The 13,902-nt window shown below is 41.2% G+C and overlaps 1 protein-coding gene across 9 annotated transcripts in view; it reads left to right on the top strand.

Annotated features, from left to right (window-relative positions):
* ARID1B (AT-rich interaction domain 1B) overlaps positions 1-13,902 on the top strand; it is a 405,593-nt gene that overhangs the window by 312,153 nt on the left and 79,538 nt on the right. The window lies entirely within an intron of this gene.

Here is a 13,902-nt window from a genome sequence, read left to right as displayed (position 1 = left end):
AAAAGTATTGTAAGTATGTGTGTCTGTTTAGCTGGTTTGATCAGTTACTTGTCCCATGATATTTAACAGTAAAATTTTCAACACATAGTAAGACCTTGTATCGTAGAATTATAGGATCTTAGAACTGGAGCTGACCTGAAAGATGATAGAGTCTGTTCACCTCAATTTATGAATAAAGAATATGAGGACCGCAGAGGTTCTGTATGACCTTCCCATTCTCAGAAACATCTGCAAACTCTTTGACCTTTCACTCAGTTCTGCATGTTGACCCCCATATGTTATTGCCTTGATAGAAGCCTTAGGCCTTCCTTTGTTTGCTTCTGTCTTCTCTCTCCCCTTTAGAAGTACAGCTACTTTTGTTGACGGTGGAGGTGGTGACTTTAATCCAGATTAGTGTAGACCGGGGTGTAGACCGGGCCTTATAAGCCTGCTGCACTATTTAGTGCTTTGCCAAGTCGCTTCCCACTGCCTGTGGGTCAAGGCTCATCTGCCCCACCCCATGGAGACGCCACTTTCCTTCACTCCCCTTCCTCTTTCACACCCGCCCCGAAGACAGAAATTGCTGGCTTGGTAGCTGATACTTAAAGGCTCCTGACCCCTAATGTTTATAATTATTACTGTATGGGTTGTAAAGATGATGATTTGTTTCTAATTAGAGTTATAAGTATAAAGTTTCAGTTATTTTACATATTAAAAACTCAGCAATGTGTTATTTAGAAAGTAATACCAGTGAAAAGATGAATTAGCCTTATCTATATATCATTCGTGTTAAAATGAATGTTTAGTAAGAATAAAATGAAATTTTAATTTCTAATACCTTTACATATTTAACTTTTTTATTATAATTTAATGTATAATTAATACTTTAATTCCCTTATCAAAATACTACAATATGTCTTAATAATGGAATAGTTCATGGTTTTTAAACTTTATGGTGCACAAGAATCATCTGGAGAACTTGTCACACGAGATTGCCAGGCCACACCCCCAGGTTTCTGATTCAGTAGGTGTGAGGTGTGGCGCGCTCACAGTCTGCATTTCTGGCAAGTTCCCAGGTACTGCTGATGCTGGTGATCTGAGGACCATACTTGGGCAACCCCTGCCTCATAACGATGCTATAATATGTTTCAGTAGTTGTGTGGTGTGTGTATTTGTTTCTCTAAACTTTCCACTGTGGCCTCCTATAAATCAGTCTTGCATCTCACATCCTCTCCATCAATTGCTTGTTCTGTGTTAACTCCTCATATGGCTCTGGTTGTCTGGAAGACATTACAGACGTTCATGGAGAGAGCACTAAAGCCAAGGCAGGGGGAATTCTCCCCAAACTCCTTTTCTTGGCCGTGGGTTGTACCTACCTTGTGTGGCTTGGTCAAGGAAGTGAAGAAAAAAGGATAAAAGAAACTATCCTACACTGAAAGCCCACTCAGGCCAGACCCAGAGCTAAAATGAAGATTTTTGTTATTTAATCTTCACCGTGTCCCTGAAACATCATTCCTACTGCGAGAATTCTGCTTATTTTGCAAGCATCAAAAGATAAGAGATACCTTATTTGGAAGTCCTACAGTTCTAACCTTTACTGCTAAGAACTAAAAAAGAGAACCCCCTTCCACATCCTCCAGTGTCTTTCCAACCCCTTCCTCCAGGTAAATGTTTAAGGAATTTTAAAATGTAGAAAACCAAATGTGAAGGATGAGATGACAGGAAATGTAGTTAAATCAAACTTTTAACTTCATACATTTGCAAGGCAGAATGGAGGATGTTCCCCTGGTGTCACTGTATGGGAACCACTGTGTTGACAGTTTGGGGATTTTTTTCCCCCTCTTATGTATAGTGTGGTCTTGGTTACTAGTAGTGGATACGTAACAATCTGGCTAATATAATGACCATTTCCTTCAAATAGCAAAAATGAGTTCATGATTTGCTAAATCTGAACTGATTTTCATGAACGTATTCCTCAAACACCCCTGAGCCTGTGCTGCATGCACCATGTGCATCCCTTGTATGCCTTTTGTTGGTTGGACAACCCCTGAGAAGGAAAACTTATTTAAAAATGACTGTCGCATGATGCTTTGCCATGCGTGAGTTAAATTTCCTCTAAAATTGGGTAGCAAGTACTTTTTTCAAAAATGGCTTTGTTATTTGTTAAAATCTAGGAAGAAACGTTAGCTCCTACCTAATGACACTTGATCAGATGTTTTCATGGCAAATGACACGAATATTTTAATGATTTGATACAATAATGAAAACCTTTTCCTTGTTTTACCATCATTTGGTATGTACCAACAGTATATATAGTGCAAAATAAATCTAAGAAAACCGTTGCTAGAAAACTCCCCAGTGTTGATTCCCATGTATTGAAAAGTAATTTAACTTCATTTATACCTTTACAGTTTGTATATCTGCCCCCCCCCTTATTTAAGGAAGTAATGAAAGAAGCAGAGAGGAAAAAAAATACATTGGTGAGTTAGCATCTTATTTTTAAAAATGTATTCTTTCTCAGAAACCATGGACCTTGATAGACAAGATAAGAACATAGCTTCTGTACCGCTGAGTGCTAAAATAACCAAGTTAAACACTTCCTTTTACACTTACTTTGTTTTAACAAGTAAGATTATAAGAGAGTAAGATTCCACAATTATACACATTTTCTTTAATGCACCCACAGGAGATAGATCTTCTTTAATGGTAGAGAATCTAGAAACACACTTGCCCAGAGACAACTGCACAAAACAGGAGATGCAGCCTACTTTCGTTTGGAGGTGCAGTTTTCTGGGTCGTCTCCAAAGTCCTCGTGGGGGACAGCAGTGCAGACAAACTGCCCTGGACCTAGGTTCCTGCAGGCTCAAGAGCTGATCTCTTGCTCTGCTGTCATTCCTTTGTGTTTGGTCTTTTTATCCCCATTCAGGAAGAACGTTTATTAATAAACTACATACCCTGTTTAGGAGAATTTTGCAAATCTGAGGCTGTCCTGGGGTCTGAAGGACCCAGGGGTTTGAAGGACTTTTAGCTGCAAAAGTCCGCTTCAGTGCTGAGGGCAAAGCCAATTGTATGTGTCACTGTGTGCTGGAAGAAGCAAAGAAACCACCTTTTAAGGCTTTCAACCCAGGTCTCACCTGAGTCATCTGTGCCGATGCTTACGCTTATTATCAATATTTGCACAGTGCTTTGCAATATATAACTTTTGGATACAAGGTTGCATTTGAGCCATATAACATATCCACAGGATGCTCTGATCCCCATTTTACAAATGAGGAAGCAGAGATTTAATTAACTGTCCAAGGTCACAAAACCAGTTAGCGGTAAGTCTGCACTGGCAACAGCAAGGCCACACCGTCTGCCCGAGGTTGAGCGCAGAGTCCGTGCCCTGTCCAGATCCCAGGCCCTGCAGTGTCCACCCGCCTCTTCAGTTCAATACCCTCTTCACCTGGCGGTTCTGGTGTCAAGTGTGTCAGAGGACATCAGTCACAAATTCATTTCCCCACATTGTACGTAGGTGAAAATAACTGAGTTTCTGTAGTTTTCTGTCCTCCATCTATGAAGGTATATGTGGATATGGCCATCATAAGTTACAAAAAGGAGGGAGACACTTGGGATGTTTATTGGCCACTTTATTCTTCTGTAGTAGTGTCACTACATTTCATGTACCTTCCAATATAAAACTTGATTTAGTACTCTCCTGTTTACATATTATGTGGTGCTTCTTACTAACTGAATAAAGAAAATTAGTTCAGATTCTTTGGTTTTAACTTCTTCATTACTGATATAAGTTTTGGTTTGCTTTTTTTTTAAAAGGTCAAAACCTCAGTTTAGTATTCTGTAACACATTTGCCATTGGTTTTTATTTTAAACCACATCTTTTCTCTGTAGACCTCATATAACAACATACAGAATTGCTATTAAAGCATCTCACCCAGAAAATCAAATACAGTACTGTGAATTATATGAACTAAGGCAATGGAGGAACAGTTAAGATAACCCTAAAATACTGAAATATATTTTACAAGAAAATTGTAGCTAACATGTTTAGATTAGCTTTATCCTTCTTATTCTTTAGCATATATATCTTAAAATTTGAAAAGAGCAACAGGAAATGGCTTATTAGTGGGTTGTCCTGTTTTCTAAGAGGACTTGGAGGGAGTGTGGAATAGTCATCTGAGTAGATAAATAAGCATAATTATTATTAACATCAAAATGATCACATTTTTAACCCCTGTAAAATGTTAAGCTTCATGAAACTAGCAAATGCCCTTCTAGTTTATTGGATTAGCAATTAGGTGAAAACGTTTCAAGAAGGCTTATTTATTTGGACAGATGTAGAGAGGTTCAGAATTAATTTTTTGAAAAGCTTTTAATTGAATTCCCTTTTAATTTTCACAGTGGTGTCTAGTTAAATATTCATGTTAATGCTAGTGGTTTTCTGAAGGTCTGAACTAGATCTGGATTCTCAAAATCAACATAGGTTATTTAACCCTTTTCATCTAGTGTGCCAGCAGGGACTTCCTTAGTGTAATCCCATAGTATTTGAATAATTAGAAGGTAGTAATGAGGATTTAATTAGTCCTTGAGATATGCTGAAAGCAGAACCACTAAGAACTTTCCCTTTTGGACATGGATTGCAAGGAGAACTGATGCTGCTACCGAACTGTGATGAGCTAGAAAATGTATTCTATCACTGGAGGCACTTCTTTGGCACCATTCCGTGACCGTCAGATCTGTACGGAGGGCATCCTGGGTGGAATCTTCCAGAATTACTGAGTTCCCCAACCCCCAACCTTTATTCTTGTCCAGCCGCATGACAACCTTTTCTTCCAATCTCAACTGTTTAAACAGAGTTGTAGTCAAAGTATACAGGCTTCCTGTAGCTAATTGAGAATCAACTGTTACTGTATCAGTGGTGCCCAAATTAGACAAGCTAGGCAAGTTGTGTATCTACTCTATAGTTGCAGAACAAGGAAAAAATAACAAAAGTTTGCAGTTTCACATATCTCGAGTATTTAATGCAGCCAAACTTAGTCCTTGACAGCTGTACGTCAGGTGAATCACAAAATTCTCATCTTTGGAATCTGTTATTCACAGTGATATTTATCAGTAGCTCCAGTTATATAAATACAAACAGTGCCATTATCCAGAAAAAGTGTGTAGCAGATGGGGTGAGCTCAGGCATTTTAGATGTTCTTTTTGTGTGCTACCATGAGAAGGTGAATCAGAATCTGTGTACTTCAAAAGTATAATGTTTCAAACTTACATATTTTATGTAGATTGATTGAATAGAATATGTCTTCATTATTCTTATATATTTTTTCTTTTGTTATTAATCCCAAATGTTAACTGCCTTGGCATAATTTTATTCCCTCTTTAATGAGGTATGTTAGCTTCTTTTCAGCATCTGAATAGAATTCCTTATTAAATTTCTAGGCACATTCTATTTGCTTAGGGCAAATCTCTCTCTTACTTTTTAATGCCAAGGGCAAGAAAGAGATCTCTTAAAATAAATCCAGTGTCTTACTGTAGCTTAGACTGAACTCTTGAGGGCCAGAACTGAATCTTCTTTATGCTCTGCATCTCTGTGTCTACAACAGCACCTCCTATATAATAGATGTTCAGCAAAGATTGAGCTGGACAACAGAAAGTAATTCAGCCTTCACAGCCATTCAGAAGTGTCAGATCTTTTCAGAGCACAGAACAACCAAAGAACAAAATATTTCTTGTTCTGAAATTAAGAAAGCTTACCATATTGGTATGTCTTCTTTCAGTTTTCCCATTATGGGTCATTTGCTGTAGCGTAGAGTGTTTCTGTCTCTTGCACCAGATTAAAGCTACCACTTCTGTCTTCCATTCTTCCCAGGCATATTTCTGCAACCGTACAGACACGATGTCAGTCTGAGCTGGAGTGCTCGCACCTGGAGCCTTGCACTAAGTGAATTGTCTGGGGACCAGCCATGCTCTTTATAACCCAGGAATATTTAGATGGAAATAAGTAAAACTTTGGAAAAAATTTTAATGCTACTAGCTTATTTCCTAGTGATATCTACACCAAAAACCAGTTTTGAAATTTTAAAAATTATTTTTTATCATCTTAATTGACCTAACTCAGTTGTCGAGAACAGATTAGCCAGTAAGTATAGAAATGAAGGAGACCACCGAGATAATTGTTAAGGACTTGGAAGTAGGATTTTTTTTTTTTTTTTCTGTTTCTGCAAACTACAGAAATTATTTTGTTGCTCTTTCCGTGAGATTCTCAGTTTTAAGTATGACAGTCAATCTGCAGATGCTGAGATGTTTCATAGGGTAGGTATACTGGTCGTCCGAAAATGATCTCCTAATCTACCTTTCTAATTGCTCTTGCATATAAAGGTGTTCTTATCATTTATATTATGAGCATACTAAATATAAAAAGATGCTGCCTTTCAGGACAAGGGTATTGTCAAAGAGAAAATAGATGTCTTTCCTCAAGCATTGTCGCATAAACATAGTAGATCAACGTGTTAAGGCATTAATGATAGTCTGCCCCCACCCCCAGATGCAATTAATTTAGCCTCTGCTCTTAATTGAGGATCCTTTTTTATAATCAGTGACAGATGAAAATAAACTCAAATGGGAGGTACTGTACAAGAGAGAATATCTACAAAGCTGTTTCTAATTTCTTCAGCCCCAGAACTCTACCTCTGGGCTGGATTGTGGACCAAGCCAAACTAGTCAGTAATGAAGGGAATAACAGTATAGGAATTGTATTAGGGTTAGTGTTGAATTCCTATTAAGTCTACTATCCAGAGATCTGTTCACCAAAGAGCTCAGAAAACAAGTATCACATACAATAAAAGTCGATTTATATTCATTGAAGAATCATCAGTCTCAATTTTAGAATATTCTGAAAGAAGCAAAGTTTTGTTACTTTTGTATGTGCAGTAAATTTTTTTTTTAAATTGCCAGTTAAAGCTTGCTTTTAATAGTTAACACTCATTTGTAATTGGCTCATTATTCTTCAATGAAAGTATTTGAGAACATCTGGATCTTAGGTAAATTCAGCATTGTGTATTGAGTGCACTTATTTCTAACAACATGTTTTCTCCTGTGCTTTTTGGGTCTGTTACCTCAGTGAAAGACTGCTGTCTGCCTCGTTTCTCAAGCCAGAAAGCTAGAAGGCATCCTTGATGTCTTTTTCTCTCCCATCTGCCCTACACTAGTCATCCCATTCTGCGACCTCCACCCCTGGGTTGTTTCTCACAGGTCCCCCTTTCTGGGCTTTCACTGTCACGACCCCTGCCCAGGCCACCGAGGCGTCATCAACACCTCCCACCACTCTTCCTGTCTCAGCTTTGCTCCCTTCCATTCCACTTCCATGCTGCATCCAGAATGGTCTTTCCAGAAGACTGGTGAGATCATGTCATTCCCTTCATAACAGCATTGAAGAGCTCGCCGTTGCCTTCGGAGAAAGGCTTTATTGATGCACTCGGTTACTAGGCCCCTTCTCATCCCTCTCAGCCTCCCTTTCTGGTCTCGCTCTCGTCACACCACTGCCTCACAGTCTCCGGCTACACTGAGTCTCTTCTGGGATCTTCACGTAAGCTCCTCTCCAACCCTTTTGCCACCCACCCACTCCTCAACCCACCCCCAGCCCGACGTGGGGTTCCCTTGCCCATCTTTACTAATCCTTCATGTCCTCAAAACAGCCTGGCACCTGTTAGGTCCCTGAGTCCAGTCTGTGTTTACTGAGAGAACAAAGAAGGAAGCATGACTTGCTCCGGTGCTGCCCCACAGGCCGGGCACCGTCCCACCCAGGCTGGCGGTACTCAGGACCCCTTGCTGGGGTTACCAGTGGAGTTCTCTCCCAGCGAGAGCTCTGTGAGGACCAGGACCATGTGGCCTTGTTCAGTGTCATAGCTCCAGTGCCTCTTACAGTACATTCTTTTCCTCATCTTAATCTTTAGGCGGTTTGGAACCAAAAAATTTGCGTTTAGGTGCAGACTTATCGCTAACTAGTTTTGTGACCTTGGACAGTTAATTAAATCTCTGCTTCCTCATTTGTAAAATGGGGATCAGAGCATCCTGTGGATATGTTATATGGCTCAAATGCAACCTTGTATCCAAAAGTTATATATTGCAAAGCACTGTGCAAATATTGATAATAAGCGTAAGCATCGGCACAGATGACTCAGATGAGACCTGGGTTGAAAGCCTTAAAAGGTGGTTTCTTTGCTTCTTCCAGCACATAGTGACACATACAATTGGCTTTGCCCTCAGCACTGAAGCGGACTTTTGCAGCTAAAACTCCAAAGAATTGTACAAGGAAAGGCCGGATATTTTGCCCCCATCTACCATCTGGGTAATCAGTCTGATCCCTCCCCTGACTCTAATTTTCCTGATGATGGATGATGTCCGTAGCCGAGAGGGCTTTGTGGACGTGGATGGGGAGAACTTAGATGCTGTCGTCTGTGCCTCCGAATATAGGACGCTGTAGTGGCAGGGAAGGAAGAGGGAGCGATTCTGCCAGTTAACCTGAGAGCACAGCTGGGAGAACACTGGGGGGCCCGGGTTACAGCCTTGAATGGGTCATTAGTTTCTGTCTTCCTCAGAGCAGTTCATGTTGTGAAGAGAAGCAGGCAGGCAAATAAACACTGAAGATATTAAAATGTAACAAGAATATTCTTTAAAATCTATTTTTCTCTCCAAATGGGAATCTGACACCTATTTGTGATGAGAAATCACTCTGTGTTTATAGTCAGAGGCTCCCTGCTAAGGTGGTACAGCGTGTGACCATTATTTCACACATGTGGAGAAACATCTTTTATTGAACTGCCTTGAAGAAACAAGGCAGTTATTCTGTGAATTTTTAACAGATGCCAACATGGCAATAAATTGTCCATGTGCCAAAGGAAAGACGCGCCTTGCTTCTTGGTGGCTTATGGAACCCTGGGTGTTTTGTGGGTGTCCTGACGGCGCTGGAGCTCTGCCAGCCGAAGAGGCACCTCTGAGGAAGGAATCACATTTGTGTGTAGTTGGTACTGCGCTCGCTTGCTCTCCTGCAGTACCCTGAGCATTCTGTCTCTTTCTTTGCTGTGCTCTCTTTCATGGGTGGCATGAACCATGATTTGGGCCTTGTGCTCAACGTTGCTTTTTCTAACAGGATTTAAGGTCTCCAGTGATTACGTTGCAGAGTTTGTTGTCTTGCACGAAGAGGGAAAGGATATACAGTTGGAGGCTCAGGTCCATGTTAAAATGCCTTCCAGTTTAATTTTCTGAAATTCCCTGTATTTGTTCCATTATTTATTTGACTTTCTTTCTAAATCAGTTTTGTAACACCTTTCAACTTAGGGATGCACTTTCATTGGATGGTCCTTTAACCCATCAGTGACTCTTCTGGAGTTGTGATAACCTGTCATTGCTTATTTGGATTCATGGAGCTTTCCTCTGTATTTTTCTATGTAGCATCTCCTCCAGATATGCCTTAAGGCCTGAGTATAATTTCATTCTATTTTTGAGAATTTTTAAAGTACTTCTATAGATAAGCTGTATCTCTGTCTTGTCCAGTGAAGAGTTTTTCTTCATTCATACTGCGTAAAAGCATTCTGTATTCATTTCATCCCTTATATGGAAAATGTGATTTGTTTTTAATGACTACATAAATCAGTTGCTTGAAAAAATTTTTTTGATCTGCTAAGGTTTAGATAGTCACAGTGGATTTTTCTTTTCTCTAAGAATTTTCTTTTTTTCAAATAAGAGAATCATATAGCATTTTTTAAAATATTAAGTGGAAAAATACCCACGTAATAAACCACAGATAGTATGGTATTGAAGAAAATATTTAAAAGGTCTTGGAAACTCACTTATCTGATAATAATATAGATAGACATTTTAGAAATGCCAATTCTCTGTTAGGCCAGTTTTCTAAGATTTCAAGATAGCAATGTGTTTTCTTAAAAACACATTAAGAGAAAGAAAAGCACCTTTGGCTTAATTAGTCTTTAATACTGGCCTCTGTATAAAGATTGAAGTAGCATTTTCCCTAGACTTAACATGACTTATACTGCCATGCAATATTTAGAATAGATTGTTTGTCTAGGAATTTTCCATTGATTAATCAATTTTCCATTGATTATTAATCCATTGATTAATAATATAAATATTTGTAGGGGAATGACCCTAATGAAAACCATTCTGAACCTGCAGACTGAATGACTCCAGATGAGGTCCTGCCTTCAGCTATTGGATACATGGAAGATGGCATTCAGAAAATTATCAAACCGTGGGGACTTCCCTGGTGGTCCAGTGGTTAAGACTCCGTGCTTCCAGTGTAGGGAGCGTGGGTTTGATCCCTGGTCAGGGAACTAGGAGCCCACATGCTGTGTGGCACAGCCAGAAAGTTAAAAAAAAAAAAAAAAAAAAAATCAAGTTGTAATTAAATATCTAAGTGAACCCATGTGCCTTTGGAATAAACTTCAGGACAAGTTGTAAACCTCTTACTAGGTGGTGGAAACGAGCCTGGCCAAGATGGGGCCTTTATCACATGAGCTCCAGAGCTCCTTGACAAGCCCCCAGCAGAAGAGCAGTACGCCCTGATGCTTGGGCAAGGTCTCGGGGGTTTTCCTTTATAACCAGAAAGAGAATAGTCTTATTTCAGACTCTGGTCTCCCTTCAAACCCCACAAAAAACCCTAATGGATTGATTCATCCTTGAATAAATGTTTATCAAGCTAGTGATTATCATAGGTGCTCGTGATGCAGCAACAAGCAAAAATCAAGATCCTTGCTTTTTATATTGAGTCTATTCAGGCACTTGATAGGACTCTTATATCTGTTTCTATGTATCCGTCTATCTTTCTTCTCTTCCTTCTCCCCCCTCCTTCTGCTCCCCTGTCCCACTCTCCCTCTCTTTTTTTTTTTTGTAATTTTTTTTTTTTGTAATTTTATTTATTTATTTATTTATGGCTGTGTTGGGTCTTCGTTTCTGTGCGAGGGCTTTCTCTAGTTGCGGCAAGTGGGGGCCACTCTTCATCGCGGTGCGCGGGCCTCTCACTGTCGCGGCCTCTCGTTGTGGAGCACAGGCTCCAGACGCGCAGGCTCAGCAATTGTGGCTCACGGGCCCAGTTGCTCCACGGCATGTGGGATCCTCCCAGACGAGGGCTCGAACCCGTGTCCCCTGCACTGGCAGGCAGACGCTCAACCACTGCGCCACCAGGGAAGCCCCCACTCTCCCTCTCTTAATAGGCAAACTCTGGGGACTCTGCAGGATTGGGAAGGATGTACACTGAGTCTTATGCCGCTCACAGCTAAGCAGTACTAGAGTTGTTGGTTAAGTGGCCTGAAACTGACAAGCTTCAGTTCCCTGAGCCAAGTAACATGGGCAGCCAGTTATTTCTGGAACTAGCTGTCAGGGAAAGGGCACTGGTTTCTGGATAGTCCGCTGAGTGAGGAAAGCTACCCATCGGCTCTAACTGGCTCTGGTGGAGGAGGTGCAGAGCTGGCAGGCAGCACAGTGACACAGAGCTGTGTGCTACCTGAGGAGAGGCACCAAGCCATTTGCCAGGAGACCACAGGGTGTGGCATTTACCACTCGGTGAATTCACCACGGTCCAGGGATGTGCAGCACTTTCTGACTTTGCCGCCGTGAATGGTTTGAAGGGGAGCCTGGCAAGGGAGGCTAGTTTGAAAACTTGGAGTCATTCAGATGGGAAATAAATGGTGGGTTGTATTAAAAATAATATGAATAATACTACCTGTCACTTATTGAGCCTCTGCTCTGTGTGCAGGCACTGAGCTGTATGCTTTACATAATATTTTCTCATTTACTCTTATGAGGTAGGCTCCGTTGTCATCCACCTTTCTCAGAGAAGGAAACTGAGGCTTCACTGTTAACTAACTTGCCTGAAGTCACCTAACCATAAGTGGTGAAGCCAAAATCTGAATTTGCAGTGACCATGGAGATGGACAGAGCGAATGCACATGGCAGACATTTAGGTGATAGAAAAAACGGTGCTTCTGGCCCACTAGGCCATTAGCTATCAGTGGTTCTTTTTTTGAGGGAGGGGGGATCTCTCCCCTTATTTTCTTTTTTTTTTTTAAATTTATTTATTTTATTTATTTACTTTTGGCTGCACTGGGTCTTCATTCCTGCGTGCAGGCTTTCTCTAGTTGCAGCGAGCGGGGGCTGCTCTTCGTTGTGGTGCGCAGGCTTCTCATTGCGGCGGCTTCTCTTGCTGCGGAGCACGGGCTCTAGGCACACGGGCTTCAGTAGTTGTGGCTCGTGGGCTCAGTAGTTGTGGCTCGTGGGCTCAGTAGCTGTGGCTCGCGGGCTCTAGAGCGCAGGCTCAGTAGCTGTGGCGCACGGGCTTAGTTGCTCCGCGGCATGTGGGATCTTCCCGAACCAGGGCTCGAACCCTTGTCCCCGGCATTGGCAGGCGGATTCTTAACCACTGCACCACCAGGGAAGCCCTCAGTTGTTCTTTTTTTGAACAGCTGTCCTCCTTTCCCCAGAAATGATTACTTGAATATACTCACTCTGAAACAAGGAGCCAGACCATCACAGTTATTAAGCTGTTTTCCCAAAGTAACAGTAAATGGGTTCTGAATGAAGATGTTTTCTTATTCATTAAAAACCTGTACTATTTGGTTCCAGTTCTCTGCCAGTCACTTTGCATGGTCCTGAGGAGACAGATACAAAGAGAGTGTGTTTTTTAAAGCCTCAGTGCTCACAATCTGTGGGGAGATAGTCACCCCAGCAAATAATGATGGCAGTGTGACAACTGCTGTGTCTCAGCTAACATACAGCATATGAAAGTGTCTGCTTTTCTGGAAGGCCAGGGAACGCCATGGAAGCAGCAGGAGACAGAGACAGGAGGGATAGGAGCACGTCAGTGTCGTGGAGGCAGACGGCCCTCTGGGCACACTGAACCAGTGTTCGGTAGAGGACGCAATCTAGCATTCTGTTTCCAAACTGCGCCGCTCAGTCGTGGGTTTTTTTCACTGAAAAAAATATATAAAATATCAGAGAACGTTGCATATAATCAGGGTAGAAATTGTTTTGTGAAGAGTACAGTGTGTGTGTGAATACTGAATGTGAGTATATAATAAACACGTGTATACACACATACACACACTGAATCATGGTATACAATATATTTCTTTACTATGGATTGTGGTTAAAAAAAAAAAGTTTGAAAGTGGTTTCAGTGAATTAACCTCTGTGAGCCTCAGTGTCTTCATAGTTGTTCTGAAGTTTAAAAGGACAAGTAATGAACAAAGCCATTAGCACATAATATCTGCTCATTAAATGTCAACTGTTGTTATTAGATCAGTGAATAGCCCATTACCAGGAACATGAGAGGCAGTCAATAAATAATGTTAAGTGAGTGAATGTGTGAAGATTTACAGGTCGAAAGCAACCTGGTGCCTGCAGGGAGGTAAAAGTGGGAGTGATCGAATCAGAGTGGGGTCGTCACGATGACCATGTAGCCATGATGGGACTGGAGAAATAGGTCAGGTCACATTTTGAAGAGACTTGATTGCTGGGCTGATAAGTTTGGCTTCATTCTGTTAAGCAATCAAGAGTCATTGACTAGTTTTTTTTGAACAAACACTGTTGAACATCCCTGGAGAGATGAGAAAGGTCGGAAGTCAGAGCATAAAGTGGAGGCCCTGCCTTGGATGCAAGGAAGAGATTTCCTTCTTCTGAAAGTAGGAAAATCCATAAAGATGGGACATGGGTGTCAGTGTCCATAGGTGAGAGGGCAGGCCGTTGTAGTGGGGTGATGCTGCCTTTTCCTGTGGTTTCTTTACATTTAGCAGCAGAATTAGGGGAAGAGTTCAAGAAAGGGATTGTAAATGCTAAACTAACCATTCACAAGACCTGACCAAACAAAAGGGTGCCCAGTGACCACTAGGATTCAGCTGAATGCAGGAACTTTGG

The sequence above is a fragment of the Balaenoptera acutorostrata genome, chromosome 14 (genome assembly GCF_949987535.1).
Source record: "Balaenoptera acutorostrata chromosome 14, mBalAcu1.1, whole genome shotgun sequence".
NCBI lineage: Eukaryota > Metazoa > Chordata > Mammalia > Artiodactyla > Balaenopteridae > Balaenoptera > Balaenoptera acutorostrata.
The sequence above is the reverse complement of the archived record's forward strand: the minus strand, read 5'-3'. Positions and strand labels throughout refer to the sequence as shown.